We start from the raw sequence: 18,070 nt of genomic DNA on the forward strand, positions 1-18,070 counted from the left end.
AGTGCGAATCCTCTGTTTCCAGCGCACCCTGGCTCCCCGTATCGTTGAAATCAGCTGGATCTAAGACTCAAGGGGCCACACAAGAGCGAACAGTTGCACACCATTGAAACATTTGCATGGCCACAAAAGTTTTTGTTTTTTAATTTTATAATAATATATATATATATATATATATAAGGCTAAGATTTTTTATTTTCACTTCATCCCAGCGGGAATGACCTTATATTCGGTTTGGATGGCAGGCGGAGTCTAGGATGGTTTCAACTGTAAACATCTCTTTCTCCAATTTTGCATCTCGCGTGCCTCCCGTGGGCCTTTTTTAATTAGTATCTTGTTCTAAAATGAGCTCTCACCACTGATGTACCAAAAAACAAGCCCATAGCATGTTTATGTTAGCCACACTGAACAAAAAAAAAAATGAAAATCTACCCCCCAAAAACCCAAACTCACGTGGTAGCTAGCTCACTCATTGGTTGGATCAGCCAGATTATTAAGGTGTCCAACTTTCAATGTGGGAGACCCTTCTGGACAGGCCGGAGGCCATGCAAACACTAACATAGGCCACATGTTATCCAATAAAGGTTGATGCAGATAATACCAAGTATTGTATGATTAAAATTTCTTAGAAATAAGAGTATAAATTAACTAACACTGATTACCATATAGAGGCACACATGAATGAATCCACAATCTACTTCTTCAGAATTTTCTTATTTGGATGTCGAGTACTGTTAGCTAGACGTGTTTTTCATGGCAACTCCAGTCTTCGTCAATGTGTAAAGAAATCAGGAGTCTACTGCGAGATGAGAAAAGCAATTGTTAAATATATACAAATCAAAATAAAGAAAGCAACTTTCTAATTTAAGATGAAGATGAAAGAAATGGAGGCATAGATGTGCTTGGCGCATGGGACCAACGTGGGGTCTACAGTTTCCTTATCCAACCATTGCCTGACACGTAAGCTCTCTGCGATGGAAACCGTGTGGAGAACGTCTACTTGACACAAAGGCTCTTAGTAATGTAAACCGTGTTGAGACGGACCCGGATTGCGCGACCTCCTTCACATGTTGACGTGGAAAAGTTACGTGGGCTCCACCATGATGCATGTGTTATATGCACGCTGCATGAGTCTCGTGTGATTGATAGACCACGTCAAAATGTGACCTTTATGATAGACTATCCGCATCAAGTGTGCTCCACATGATGGATGGTCCATAGCAAAGGTGGGACCCATATAATGGATGGTAGACATAAAGGTAGGCCTATATGATGAACAACTCATATTGAAGGTGCCCCCACTTGATGAATGGTCCACATTAAGGTGAGTCCACATAATACATAGTTCACATCAAAGGTAGGCCCCATATGATGGATGGCCCACATCAAAGTGTGGCTTATTATAATGGACCATCCATGTTAAGTGGGCCCCACATGATGATGACCCAAGTCAAAGTGTAGCCCAAAACGATGACCACCATGTTCGTCTTGAAAGGTAACACAATAAATGCTCACATGGGCCCCACTTTCAAGATTCCATCAGCGTCCCTCTATATCTTCAACACCATTGCCGTCATCTTCTGGGTCCCAGTCTATGACAAGTTCATCGTCCCATTCGCTAGGCAGTATACAGGCCATGACCGGGGCTTTACCTAACTCTAATGAATGGGAATTGGCCTAGTTATCTCCATATTCTCTATGTTGGTTGCTGGAGTCCTAGAGCTCGTGAGACTCAGCATTGTGAGGAGGAATAACTACTACGACCGCAAGGAGCTGCCAATATCCATCTTCTGGTAGGTCCCATAGTATTTCATTGTGGGAGCTGCTGAGGTGTTTACATTCATTGGTTAGTTGGAGTTCATCTATGATCAGGCACCTGACGTTATGCGGAGCATGTGCACTATTCTATCTATCACGACTGTCTCACTAGGTAGCTACCTTAGCACGCTTCTCGTCACGATAGTCACACATGTGACGACGAAGGGAGGTAAGCTCGGGTGGATACCAGATAACCTCAATCGAGGCGACCTCGACTACTTCTACTGGCTCTTGGCCTTGCTCAGCCTTATCAATTTCGGTATTTATCTCTGGATTTCTAAGTGGTACACTTACAAGAAGACCATAGGGGCCGTTCGTGGGTAGCGGTGAGCCAACGCATTGTGCATAACACATGTGCATTGTACATTGGACATGTGTGGGGATGTCGGTAGGTGAGCGTGGAGAAACATTTAAGAGGGATGAAAGTATTTAATATATTTCTAATGTGTGTTTCTAGTGACTGCTTTGATGTTTTTAGCTTTGAAATATTTGTAAATTTAATAGAGATTGTTTCTGGATTTCTGTATTGTGTTGGGATTTGGATGGAAAAAAAAAAAACCATCTAGCATTTGGATTTGGATGAATGGAGTTTTTATGGGCTTTCAATTGTTTCTTTTGTTTGATTTATATACTTTATAAGGTCTGCTTTATGGACTTTTTGTCATATTCCACCTTCCTCTTTTGCTATATGTTAAAAACCCATTTTCTTTTAGTATTGCTAAATAACTCATTTCCTTTTTCATATATGGTTACAAAGCAACTATTACTTCCATCACAGTTAACCATTAAAAGGGTCCATTGACAATTAAATTTCATCATTTACCATTAAAATGACGTGTTTGCATCAATACAATCACATGATCTAGATCATCCTAGCATCCATTGCATTTTATTACGACCATCTAAATGGTGTATTAAAACTATTAAAATATTTTTGACAACCTTTTAATATTGAATTTCTCTCATCTCTACAAAGTAAAAGGAAAATGTATAATTTTATTCGATCAAAAGATTTAATGATCAAATAAAACTATGCTTTACTTATGCAAGAACAGATGTGCATTTTTAGGAGCCTATGTAGCGAAAAATTCTATGGGGTCTATGGGGCTTGTTATGGCAATTGTGTGACATACACCTCAAACATATTTCACTCCAACTCATTTTTGGATGTCAGACCAAAAATGAGACTAACAGAAACTTAAGTAGGTCACAACATAAGAAACGATAGGGATGTGACACTTATCATTGAAATCATTTGGGGCACAATTTTCTTTATTTTTTTCGGTGTAGCCACTCAATCTCTTTGAGGGAATGGATGTCTCACGTCCTTAAGCGCATAGGAGGGATGTTTTCAATTAGGAAACATCTCTTCTCCATCTTGTATATGTATGTTCACACTAACGTATGGTGAAACCTAGTTTCCTTAGGCTTTTGTATGCTTTTCTCCTATTGTGTTATTTATACAAGGGGAAGATGTATAGAGAGTGAGTATATTCTTCCAATGCATTATTGGCGAGAGAGTGTACTAAGAAATAGTGGGAGAAATATTAGCCTTGTTTTTTTAATTTCTCTTGTTTAAGTGAAGAAGAACTCTGTGTTGCTGTCTCGTCCACTTGAATTTTGGATCTTCTTGACCTTAGAAAACGTTCTAACATGAGCTGGCGGAACTGATGGACGGTGTGATGTCCCACAAACATATTGGTCGCCTAACAATGTTTTTAGTTGCATGTGCTCTCAATTTGGATGGACCAGGCAGGCCCGGCCCAACAAAAGCCCAACCGGTCAGCGTCAGGTTCGGTCTATGGTCCTTCAGATAGACGCGCACCATTTAGTCAGTTCGGAGGGTTAGTATGTATGCTACATGTACGGTGCATCACTGTACACTTTTTTTCCTTGAATTCCGGGTCGAATGTAGACACTGGTAGAGCGGACGCGGATTAGATACTGACAGGTTGGGTAGCGAGCTACTGAAGTGACGTCACTAAGTTCTATGAACCACACTATGATGTATGTGTTGTATCTACAGCGTCCATCCATTTGGAGATATTATTTTAAGGCACGATTCAGAGAATGAGGCTGATCCAAAACTTTAATGGACCACACCACAGAAAATAGTGGGAAGATTGATGCCCACCGTTGAAACCTTCCTAAGGCCCACCATGATGTTTTTTCGAAATCCAACCTGTTCAAAAGTTAGCAAAGACATTAAAGAAGGGAAAACACAAGTATCAGCTTGAGCTAAAACTTTTGTGGCCTTTATAAGTTTTTAACGGTGACGTCACTCTCCCCACTGTTTTCTTTGGTGGGGTCCACTAGAGCTTTGGATGTGGTTCATTCTTTGGATATTACACTAAAATTATCTCTCCAGATGAATGGACGGCGTGGATACAAAACATACATAATGATGGAGCCCACAGCCCACAGAACTTGGTGACGTCACTTCAGTAGCAATCTCGCTACTCAACCTGTGAGTAGCCAATCCGCGCCCGGTAGGAGCGAAGTTTGTTTCTCGTGGTTCTTGGTGAGGGCATTTTGTGAATAAAGAGTAAGAGGAATACCTACGGAGGATGGATGACTATACAAAAGTTTTCATACTTATCTGTCATTTCTAATTTTGGAATTTTCCGTTAGAAGATCAAGGCCGTCTATTAGGTGTTTACCATTGTATGTTGTATTGCCTAAAATAATTAGATACGTCCGTTCCTCAAGTGGGCTACAATCATATATCATAATTTGAACCGCCGATTAACTTTTCTTACCACGCTTTTGATGAGCTGAGTAGCTCCATTTTTGTAGCGTGTTACATATGAGTATGGAGAACAAGATGGACGTCGCAGATCATGACACGTGTCCACGTGAGAAACCCTTCCAGCGAGTAAGATTCGAACTCTACGCATGCAAGTATCCTTGGCAAGGTTCTTCTTCAGGCAAGAAGATCGGGTTCATGGCAACCAGCAATCGTGGCACACTTGTGTCAGATCAGGGCCGTTCATCGAGTAGGCCGTACACGTTCGTGAATTAAAGACAATTGATAATTTCTTTTACTCTTCTCATGTAAGTGGATTCTGCCTGAAGAATAATAGATCATGGTTAATCAGATTCCTACCCGAAGAATAATAGATCACAGTGCTCTGTGGGCCCATCATGATGTATGTATCCTATCCGTGCCATCCATTCATTTTCCAAACTATTTTATGGCATTAGCTTCAAAAATTAGTAAGATCTACATCTCTTATGAACCATACAACAGGAAAGAGTGGTGATCAAACACTTATCATCAAAAACTTCTTAGGGTTCACAAAAGTTTTGGATTAAGTTGATATTTTCGTTTTCTCTTCATCTAGGTGTGCGTGACTAAATTAATTTGGATGAAAAATAAACATTACACTGAGCCTTAGGATGTTTTTAACCATGGGCATTCAATCATCATTATTTTCTTGAGGTGTGGTCCACTCGAGATCGAGATCTGGATCTCCCTCATTTTCAGGCTAATAATCTATAATAATATGAAAAATTAGATGGGCGGCTTTGGTAAGAGAAAACACATACACACACACATATATATAAAGTTCTATGCGGTTGACCTCATGGGAACTTCCCATGAGGTCTAGCTGTGTGGGCCCTACCGTGATGTGTGTCGAAAATCTACCCCATCAGTCAGATGCACTATTCCATGTGGGCCTCAAGCTTAAAAATCAAGTCAATCGATGACTTTTGTGGGCCACACCATGTACAAAAGTTGAGAGGGGTTACCCTCCGATTAAAACATTCATAATCATTTGTTAGGCTCATTGAGGTGTGGTTCACAAATCCAGCCCATGCATTATGTGTGTCCCATGTGGATGAAGTGTAAGACCAAGTTTTAGATGCATCCAAATTTTAAGGGGGCACCACTAAGTGCTTTTATATATTTTAGGCATGTCTTTACATGATTTTAGATGGTATGGCCCACATGAGTTCCTTATATGGCTGATTTTTGGGATATCCCATCATTTAAAGGGGACCCATTAAATGCATAGTATTGATATTCAACATGCATCACGGTGGGGCCCACACAGCTTGACCTTATGGGAAGTTCTCATGAGCTCCACCACATAGAACCACACATATATATATATATATATATAAACCCCGTAATAGACTCTGTCATGAAGCAATCCGCCTCTTGGATCCTTTGGAAGGAAACGGATGGCTAGTAGTTGGTGATCTGTGGGCCCTACTATGATGTATGTGTTTCATCCATAACGTCCACCCATTCTTCCATATCATTTCACGATATGAGCCCAAAAATGAGGTTTATCCAAATCTTAAGTGAACCATATAGTGTTGATTGAATGCCTACAATTAAAAACTTTCTGAGGGCCACGATAGTTTTATATCAAGCCGATATACATTTTTTCCCTTTATCTAAGTTTGTACGACCTAATCAATAGGTTAGATGTCAAATAAACATTACAGCAGCCCTAAGAGGTTTTTAATGGTGGACATTCAATCACTACTATTTTCCCATGGTGTGGCCCAGTTGACTTTTAGATATAACTCATTTTTAAGGTCAAGCCCTAAAATTATCTTTCGAAATATATGGAGGGCGTGGATAAAACACATACATCATGGTGGGGTCCACATAGCAACGACCAATAGCCACATGGTGGCAGCGTCACCAGCCAAACCGCATCCCTCTAGAACCTTTAGCAGGAAGTTCCTGCGCTAGAAACCTAAGTGTAGCACACCATGATGTTTGTGGGAAATTCAATTCATCCATCCATTTTGAGCTCATTTTAGGACATGGGGTCCAAAAATGATCCGCATGATGTAGAGCGCGTTGCGGACATTTTATGTACAAGATGGACCAGAGAAAACCTGATAAAAGGTAGAAGTCATTAAGACCATCAGAACCTTAAAATGAGCATATCTTGCAAACTGAAATGAGTTACTTGATGTACCATATATGATTTTGGGGTAGGACGAGCTATTTAGCCAACCAACTTGGTTATGCTAGGTTGCCCATGACGAATTTGCGAGATTCCATCATATCGACGTTTTAATTCTACATTTATTTTCGTTTTTACTATTTTTAATAAGTTTTGGTTTGATTATAACTCTTTTTACGTTGGGTTTAGGAGTTGTGTCCAACATGAAAAGTGTTTAGAAAAATTAGGAGAATAACGTGGTTAAGCCACATGGGACACTTACTATAAATAGTAAATTTATAGTAAGTTACAAATTTTAGAAAGTTTTAGTTGTAGTTTAATTCTGAAATTTCTTCTAAGGTTTGGTATCTCTATTTAAAGGGTTGTAAATTCGTTTTTAATAATTCATCAATTAAATTATGAATTTTATAGAATTTATTCTATTTTTCTTGTTTTTTTCTCGTGGATTCGAAAAGTGTCTATAAGGAGTCCAGAGAAGCTCGTAGTTATCTTTGAGGAAGACGGTGATCGACCTCATCACATTCATCCCTGCATCAGTGTACAAGCGGGTTTGCCATTGCGGAAAGTAGCTAGAATCAAATCAACCCCATGTTACGTCTCGGAATCTGGCATCTTGGTATATTTGAACTTGATGCCGCACTATAGGCAAAAAGACTAGTAATATAAAGTTGTGTGTTCGATATTTTAAGGGTTCATTAAATCAATACACATACATTTCATGAAAATAATATCAATTCTAATTAATATCATTACATAAAATAAATCATTCTTTCATCTACTTATTATCCGAAAGGTTGGTTTCCTTGCACAACTAGCCTCGTAGGTAATACTATTATTCGGAATGACAATCCATTTGTTGCACGACTGGTTTCATTAGGTGAGACAATTGAGGTTTGTGGGAATCGTAGTCTGTTGTCACTCAACTAGTTTTATGGCAAGGGGGTGGGTGGTGACAATTGCTTGTTCGTTATTAGGAACCGGGTTCCATGATAAAACAGTAGGTGGTATGCATATCTTCGAGTCACAAATACACACGAAAGTCCAGGAAGAAACCCGTGAGCATGATCCACCCACGATCTAGCGTCCATAGTTACTTAAAACATAAATCGATCTCCACAATCCTCTTTAGATGTTCAATTAGCAGACATGGTCGATCCTACTTCTAACTTAAAACGAGTCTTCATGATCTTTTTGTGGCCAACCGATTACTCAACAGACTTGGTTGATAATACTTTTATCTTAAGACAAGTTTGCATGATCATAATATCTTCAGCTAATTATTAACTAAGCCTAGTCAAATCCGTTCCGTTATGTATCGGTAAGCATATCACTGCAACTCGTTATTCAATCTAGCGTACTCCTTTAAGTCATCACGCAAGTTATAACTTCTCATATTTTACACCCAGATCCATAGCTCTACTGGCAGACTGGGTGGAGATACTTCGTTTCAACACCTGAGGTCTTGGTATCGATCCCTAGCAGGGGTGGCTAACATGGAGTTTGTGTACTGACACGGGTGTGTACTAACAAACTAACTCAAAAAAAAAAAAAAAATCTCATATTTTGCCGATCACCTGCTGACAGGTTGAGTAGCGAGAATGCTACTGAAGTGACCTCACCGGGTTACGTGGGTCCCACTATGATGTATGTGTTGTATCCACACCGTCCATCCTTTTGGTGAGAGCATGTCAGGGAATGAATCAAAGAATGAGGCAGATACAAAGCTGTAGTGGACCCATTACCGTCCATCCTTTTGGAGAGAGCATTTTAGGGAATGAATCAAAGAATGAGGCAGATACAAAGCTCTAGTGGACCCCATTACAAAAACAGTGGAGAGAGAGTGGCATCCACCGTTGAAACCTTCCTAAGGTCCACTGGGATTTTTATTTGAGATCCAACCCTTTCATATGTTAGAAAAGACATTAAAAAAAGGAAAAAGACAAATATCACCTTGATCGAAAATTTTTGTGGCCCTTAGAAGTTTTTAAAGGTGGGCGTCACTCTCTCCACTGTTTTCTGTGGTGGGATCCATTGGAGCTTTGAATCTGACTCATTCTTTGGATCATGCCCTAAAATGATCTCTCCAAATGGATGGACGGTGTGGATACAACACATACATTATGGTGGGACCCACACTAATTGGTAACGTCACCTCAGTAGGAGCCTCGCTACTCAACCTGTAAGTAGCTAATCCGCGTCCTGTCACAACCATGTGCTCTTGGTTTAGTCGTCTCGTCTGACAGAGTGGCATTTTTAGCTGATATATATATATATATATATATATATATATATATATATATATATATATATATATATATATATATATATATATATATATATAAAAGGTACTATGCGCTCGAGCTGATGGGACGTCACATGAGGTCGAGTTGTGTGGGCCCCACCGTGATGGGTTTCGAACATCTACCCCATCAGTCAGATGCACCTTTCCATCGTGGGCCTAGGTTTCAAAAATCAAGTCAATCCGTGACTTGTATGTGCCACACCAGATACAGAAGTGGAGAGGGGCCGTGCACCATTGAAACATTCATAATCATTTTTTGGGCCCACCGAGATGTGGTTTGCAAATCCAGCTCATCCATTATGTGTCTCCCACTTGGATGAGGGTTCAGACCAAGTTTCAGAAGCATTTAAAACTCAGGTGGGCTCCACCAAGTGCTTTTATATGTTTTTGGCATGTCATTACATGATTTTAGATGGTATGGCCCACCTGAGTTCCTTATACGGCTGATTTTTTGGGATATCTCATAATTTAGAGGGGACTCATTAAATGCATGGTGTTGATGGTCGACACGCATCACGGTGGAGCCCACACAGCTCAACCACACGGGAACTTACCGTCCCATATATATATATATATACACACACACACATACGTTTCTTGTATCCGGCATCATTCCAAGTTTGGATACTGTTTTATATGGTATGGCGCACTTGATGAGTATATTGGACTGACTTTTATGGCAGCAGATATTCATGGTGGGACCCACTCACTGGGAAGGGATGCACTTAATAGCTTGGAAGTTATGGCCTATGCAAAAGGCTAACTAGTGGTCCAACCAGTTACAATGGAGAACTCTTAAAAATGGATTGGGACTCGGCGGTGACACCTCCGGTACCAAGTGGATACTGGTCAGTGCTGTAAAAGCTCCGTGGGCCCTACAATGGTGTATGTGTTTTATCCATGCCGTTCATCCATTTTCCACGTCATTTTACGAGGCAAATTCAATTGTCAAGTGGACCATACCACAGGAAACAATGGTGATTGAATGCCCACCATTAAAAATTACTTTTGAGCCACAGAAGTTTTGGATCAACCTGATATTTGTGTTTTCCTTTAATCAAGTTCTATCTGACTTAATCATCAGGTTGGATGATAAATAAACGTTATAGTCGCCCTTGGAAAGTTTTTAATGGTGTGCGTTCCATCACCATTGTTTCCGTGGCTTGGTTTACTTGATATTTATATCTTCCTAATGTTTGGTTCAATGCCCTAAAATGAGCTGATAAAATGGATGAACGGAGTAGATAAAACACATATATCATAGCGGGGGCCACAACACTGATCGGCCACTACCGAGTCCAGGTCCAAAATATCCGATCAGGGGCCATCAAGCTTCCAGCTCCACGCTTTAGCAGTTAAGGGGGACGCGGATTTCCTGCCAAAAGGCTTTCCTAGGAAGTTCCTACGCTTGGAACTTATGTGGGGCCCACCGTGATGTTTTTGATAAATCCACCCCGTCCATCCGTTTTGTGAGCTCATTTTAGTGGCCGAAAATGTAAGAATTAAACGTTCACAGTTTAAATATTCATGGGGCTACAGAAGTTTTGAATAGGCTAAGCTAGTATTTTTGTTTTCAGCTCATCCCAATAGAAACGAAGCCATGAGCTGTATGGATGACACATAAGCATCACTGTCGACCGTAGGAAGATTTCAACTGTAAGAATTTCCGTACCCACCTATTCTTTTACTGCGGCCTACTTGAGTCCTGGATCCGGCTTATTTTTAGTTATTTGTCCAAAAATAAGGTAAAAACAGATGGGCGTGTTGGATTTATCAAAAAAACATCGCGGTGGTCCCACATAGATTCCCACTGCAGGAACTTCCTGCGAAAGTCATGCGGATATCCGCGTCCAGCTAAGGTCTTTTATTTTTTCCCCATACAGGATATTTACTCGTCCTTGCTGTCTCCACACTTGGATCGAAAATCCTCTGCCACACCTGTCCTGGGCAGCGCTTAAAACACCGAAGCACCTGTGGGAAACACCATAATGAAAATGTCAAATCTAATCCGTCCATCAGGTTTTATCCTCGATCCTAGATACGGGAACTAAAAGTCATCCACACCCAAAAATCAGGTGGGTCACATCACAGGGGAACAATGGGATTGCGATGCTAACCATAGGTTGGTCTGTGAGGCCATCATGATATGTATCTTTCATCAAACCTGTTAATAAGGTGTAAATCAAGAAGACGTAGTGAATGAATGGAAATTAGCATGATACAGGACTCAAGCGTGCCACACCACTTGAAGATAGAGATGGGCGAGAAATTTCACATTCTTCCAGTTTGTGTACAAATTGAAGAATATTTTCAGCTTATATTTTTTAATTACGGTTTAAATAAGGTTTCCCATCTGATGGACGGAGTGGATTTAAATATATAACGTTTTGGGACCCACAGAACTTGGACATTTTACACGCTGTGCAAAACCGGTGTTCTAGACGATTCTGGTCCTAAAAACGTGGGCGTTGGCTCCGTAGCCGCAGTAACTGCATTTCTAAGTATGTGTGCCATGAGTCGCTCGCATCATGCATAAATAGCATGCTCGCGGGCTCTTTTAACGACCCCCATTTTCGCCAATATTACTTACCATATCCTTCGAGGGCCATAAACCCATCTACTGCCCTGATGCACCCGGTCCGTTAATCCGCACCCTATTTTCCAGTGATCCAGACCGTTGATATTTTGGTTCCTGAACCAGGCCTGGGACTCAAGTTCTGGAAAATCAAAATTGCCAGATCTCAGCCGTTGAAATCTGACACATTTCCCCTGTTGCCTATTTTCGGGCTACTGATTGAAAGGTTAGAATTGCCCCAACGATGCCCAACAAATCTTCTCGTTGGAACAATCTTAAACTTGTGAATTTTTGGCCTGCAAATAGATGGTTGCGATTTAGGCAAGCACATCATTGATTCTCATTCTCCAGAAAAAGAACCCAAAATTATGTAATTTGAATCTTCCAAACTGGGCAATGTTTGTAGAATGGTCCATCTACAGCAGGCACATCAGATCAACGGCTAGATCACAAAAAATTAGGCCCCCACATAGAGGATTGTTTGCATATCCTGCTCGTCATATGGAAGTTGTTTTTGTTTAATTCCAAGTAACCCCCTCAGCTTTATGACTATTATACTTACCCCCTTTGTTATTGCAGGTATTTCTATTTTAAAGAAGTCGGATGATTTGTACCAAAAGACAAGATTACCCTTCTTGGAGAAACTCATTTGCATGTATAGGACCACATTATGATTGCTCCACCGTACAAAAAAAAGATGTCCAAAAGCTTAGGCTAATCTAATTATTAGGTGGGCCACACCATATTAAAATGAAAAATGGCCTAAAAACCTTCAAATTCACAAGCTTCAGTGATCTTGAAGGGACTATGTCCCACAAATTACCAGTAGTAATTACTTCTGAAGTTGGGGGTATTTTAGCATTGATGTATTTTTAGTATTTACGCCCTTTATGTTTTTTTGAGGGACGCGGATTTCAAGCTAAAGCCTTTTGCATGGAGTTCCCGCGTTTGGATGACTGGTGAGACCCACCCTAATGTTTGTTAGGAATCCACCATGTCCATCTATTATTTTATGAGGTCATTTGAAGACATGCAACTGAAAATGAGCCGGATCAAAAAGTCAAGTGGGCCATGCGAGAAGGAACAAAGGGAATTCAATGACTACTGTTGAAACATTTTTATAACCACAAAAGTTATGTATCAAGATAAAAATTTTATATTTTCGCTTCATTCAAGTGAGAGTGACCTCATAGATAGCCTATGAACATCAAGGTGGATCCCAGTAAGGTTTCAATGGTAGGAAACTTTTTTCCCAAATTTTCATCCTGTATGACCTACTTGAGTTTTGAATCCAACTCATCTTGGGAGCCGCATTTCCTAAAATGACCTGTAAAAGTGGATGGACGGGATGAAGTTCTAAAAAATACTACGGTGGACCCCAACTAGCATCCGAGCGCAGTAAAGCCTTTTACAGGAGAGTCCGCGTCCGTTTCCGAGGTTGTTAAAATTCCGGCCCAGAGTATCAATTCTTACCGGGTTTTCTTGGGAAACGTAATGCTACTCCCCGTGCCAGTGGATAGTAGTCAGTGCTCTGAAGACCCCACCATGATGTACGTTTTTCATCCATTTTTATATATAATTTTAGGGATTTATACAAAAAATGAGATGAATATAAATCTCAGGTGGACCACACCACAGGAAGATAATAGTGATGGGATATCCACCATTAAAACCCTCCTAAGGTCCGCTGTACTGTTTATTTGACATCCAATCTGTTGATTAGGTTATACAGACCCAAATGAAGGGAAAAAACAATAATGAGCTTGATCCAAAACTTTTATGGCCCCAAAAAGCTTTTAATGGTCGACATTCATTCAACACTCTTTCCCGTAATGTGGTCCAATTGAGATTCGGATATACCTCATTTTTAGTCTTGTATCATAAAATGATCTATAAAAATAGATGGACGGCATGGATGAAACACATACATCATGGTAGGGCCCACGGAGCACCGACCATCAGCCATTGGCTGATGGCAGGGGAGTAGCCAATCCGTTTCCGTTTACTTGTTCTCTGGAGTATATGATGCGCTGCCCGAGTATTACCACTCTTATGCATGCAGCTTACCGATAAATACCATACATACGCGTAATTCAATCCAAACCGTACATATAGTGGTCCTCGATGTAGATGGATCTTGTTCGAAATATAAATTATTTTACAATCGTAACCACTGATAAATGGATATTTTTCCTTGAATTAGGAACATTGACTGTACTTCACCATTCATTTGTCGACCATTAACCATTCACTTTCTTCTTTTCACTTATGAACTTTAAATGGTGGGTCCCACTATTTGAATTGTGTGGGTGAGATTAACGTGTTACATGTGTGTGCATGTGTATGGTTGCCTTATCCTTACGGGGTATCAATCTTTCCTTACGTAGAAGCATATTGAATCTAAGGGCCAGTTTGGGAGCGTGGATTTGGAACCCCCTCATTCAGAACCCCCATTATTCGAAACCCCCTCGATTTGAAATTCTCCCCATGTGTTTGGCACCCTATAGTGTGAATCAACTTTAATCCAAAAGTACTTATGCATGGTATGGTTACATGGGTTTAAATTTAATTATTAAATCAACTTTGATATTTCTAATCAGTGAGACATGTAATTTTTTGACACAATGGTTGTGATAAACCCGCTGAAATATATGCTTTGCTTGAAAATGATGAAATTCCAAGTCTCGGATGGGCCACGAGCACAAGATCATGTCTGAGTGACTAACTGGCGATTTTTAATTGTTAATTTACATGGACAATGTTTGGACGGTGCTGGACAATGTTTGGTCGGTTCTGATTTACATGAATAATGTTTGGATAGTGCTGATCATCATTAGTGAGTCATGTGCCCAATAGAATGATATTTTATAGTGACACACATGTTACACCTGCAACTATTGAAATAATTTTAGGTGTAATTCAAGCTCTCACAGTGGATTTGAAACCCCCTCAAAGAGGGGATTGAAACCCCTATTACTTTATGCGGCTAAACAACCAGGGGAATCCACGGTGCCAAACAGCCCCTAAGTCTAAACAAGAACAATTTGAATTTTACATGGAAAACGTCTTAGGGTTACAAGAATTCTTTCATAAAAGTTACATCCAATATTTATGGTGTCAGAACTGTGTTAGAGGAGTTGGATATTATTTATACATAAATGGACAGATTACATGGTGACCCAATACCACCTGGCTACATGGTGTAATGGTGTGATGACTTAGGGCTCCATGTATCTATTTTACCCCCTCCCATCTGTTTTTTCAGCTCATTTATAGGTAATGACCCTAAAATTCAAAGCCCAACTGGACTATACCAGAGGAAAGAGGGGCTTTAATGCCTGTCATTGAAACCTTCTTCGGGTATAGAAGTTTCAGATCAAGTTGATATTTATGTTTTCTATTCATCTAGGTCCGTGTGACATTATAAACAGGTTAGATGGCAAATAAATATTATCGTCGGCCCTAAGAAGGTTTCAATTGTGGACATCTTATTCCTACCGTTTTTGTGTTGTGGTCCGCCTGAGCTTTGGGTATACTTCAATTTGGGGCACATGCCATGAAATTAGCCAGCAAAATGGATGGACGGCATGGATGAAAACATACATAACGGTGGGCCTCACAGACTCACTACGCAATCAAGTTCATACATAAAGGTGGGCCCCACACGCAGATACAACTAATTACTAAAACGAGGTATTTCATCAAGATTCTTTAAAAACGTCCATAGATATCGAGAGGTAATGGCAATATGAGTAGGTGTTTACATTTATGCCTTTTTCCTTATATAAAAAAGGGTGGGGCTCTTCAAGTACAGAAGCTTCTCTTTTAAAGTAGTATCTTGTTTTCTTTCGTTTTCTCCTCTCTCTCTCTCACTCATCTCATCAGCCCTTCTCTGTAAAGCTTCGGTGGCCTTTCAGAAGGATAAAATCCCACAATCTCTGAAGCCCGAGGTAAGAAATGCCTACTCCATTCTCTCTCTCTCTCTCTCTCTCTCTCTCTCTCTCTCTCTCTCTCATTTTATAGAGATTGCGAGTTCTTTTCTGGACGATCTGTTACATGGTTCTTCAATACATCCCCTACACATGTACAGTGGAGATGAAAGGAAGCGAATTGGCTGGTGTACCTCACAGCAGCTATATAGCTGCTGTCAGTTGCTGTAGGTACGTGTCGTGCGAGGAAACGGATTGGCTACTCCCCCAGCCACCAGCTCCGTGGCTGATGGTCGGTGCTCTGTGGGCCCCACCATGATGTATTTGTTTCATCCATTCTGTTCATCCATTTTTACATATCATTTTATGGCGTGGTTAAAAAATGAGAGGGATATAAATCTCAGGTGGACTACAACACATGAAAACAATATTGATAGGATATCCACCATTAAAATCCTCCTAAGGCCCACTATGCTGTTTATTTGAAATCCAATCTGTTGATTAAGTCATACAGGCCCAGATGAAGAGAAAAAACAAAGATGAGCTTGATCCAAAACTTTTATGGCCCCCAAAATGTTTTTACTGGTCGACCTCATTCAACACTGTTTCCTGTAATGTGGTCCACTTGAGATTTGGATATATCTCATTTTTGGATTGATACCTTAAAATGATCTGTAAAAATAGATGGACGGCATGGATGAAAAACATACATCATGATGGGGCCCACAAAGCACCGACCACCAGCCACTGGTCCGTGCTTTGTGGGCCCCACCATGATGTATGTTTTTCATCCATGCCGTCCATCTATTTTTACAGATCATTTTATTGTATGAAAGAAAAAAGTTGAGGTATATCTCTATCTCAAGTGGACCACGTTACAGGAAACAGTGTTGAATGAACGTTGACCATTAAAATCATTTTGGGGGGCCATAAAAGTTTTTGATCAAGCTGATATTTGTTTTCCTTCACCTGGGTCATAACAGATTGGATGTAAAATAAACAGTACAGTGGGCCTTGGAGGATTTTAATGGTGGATAGCCAATCATTATTTTTTCCCGTGTGGTGTGGTCCAACCAAGATTTATATCTCTATCATTTTTTGTATCAAGCCTTAAAACGATCTGTAAAAATGTATGAATGGAATGGATGAAACACATACATCGTGGTGGGACCCACAGATCACCGACCAACAGCCACGGGGCTGGTGTCAGGGGGTGTAGCCAATCCGTCTCCCTCCTTCTCTATTTACAGATGACTATTGCCACGTGCAACGCACGTGTAGGGAGAGATAAATGCTCGAATTAGCAATTTGAGTCACACGTGCCAACCTTGGCGGTTTGTGCAAGATCTGGGCAAGTTACCAGGTGGGCCCACCATGAATTAACCCTTGGATTGATCATACATGTTCGAAGCTGCGTGTGGCCCACCCATGATGTGTATGTGAAATCCAAACTGTGCATCTGGAGCGTCTGATCATGTTCAATGTATGTCCTAAGATTATCATCCCGATCCAAAACTCAGATTGGATACACCACACGGAGTACAATTACGCCTAAAACTCATATACTTACGTTGTGTGGCCCACCCTAATTTTTTATTGGCCTGAATTTTTTTGGGTCTTTTCATCTTGATGGGGCACACCTGATGAATGGGTTGGATGATATATAAACAACACGGTGGACCCCGCATTACATCTAGACGTTTCTATGGTCCAGATCACCCTCCCCGATTTTCCCCATTCTTCCCATTGGTGCGGTCCGCCTTTGTTAAGGACAGTCACGATTGTCGGATCTACGCCTAATGTGGTCATCTAATGGACGGGTTGGATGGCATAAACATCACAGTGGGCCCCACATATGTTTGAACGTGTGTGATGAGTCCCCAACAAATCCTCACCTAAATACTAGGATGCTTTACTCGTTGAATATAGGCAATTGGCCAGCCTCTTTTTCTTCTTATGGCCGATTCGATCAGGTCGAGGTATCACCCGATCGGTGGGGCTGTTACGGTGGGGCCCATCTTGATGTGTACGTTGTATATCCACACCGTCCATCTGTTTTTCCAGGTCATTTCAGGTAATGTGCCCAAAAAAAAAAAGGGCATTTTTGGAATAAACTGTGGCAATTTAAATAAGAGGAGGTGTCACCTGCAGCAGTTGGACCGCTAAGTTACGGTCCAACAACCACACAGTTTATTACTTCTCATGTGTGCATGACATACAACCCGTCCAAAAGTTCATCTACCCATAAATCTCACCTTAGATCATAATTCAGGCCAATCCACTCATCAGGTGGGCCACATATCTTTTAGATAAGATAAGTGGTTGTTCGTTTCTGTTCTACAGTGTGGCCCATATGATGAATGGACCATCCTCGATATTGTCCCAGGTGATCTTTATAACATGGCTAAGGGCTTGTACTACCCGGATGTTTCATGCAAGTGACCCATCAGTGGAAAAAAACATTACGGTGGCCCTTATAAAGGTTTCGACGGTGGGTGTCATTATCACTGCAAATTCT

The 18,070-nt window shown here is 40.7% G+C and overlaps 1 pseudogene; it reads left to right on the forward strand.

The window, feature by feature from the left end:
* Positions 1–18,070, forward strand: part of LOC131252636 (uncharacterized) — a 61,282-nt pseudogene that overhangs the window by 33,067 nt on the left and 10,145 nt on the right.

Source organism: Magnolia sinica, chromosome 8 (genome assembly GCF_029962835.1).
Source record: "Magnolia sinica isolate HGM2019 chromosome 8, MsV1, whole genome shotgun sequence".
NCBI classification, from domain to species: Eukaryota; Viridiplantae; Streptophyta; class Magnoliopsida; order Magnoliales; family Magnoliaceae; genus Magnolia; species Magnolia sinica.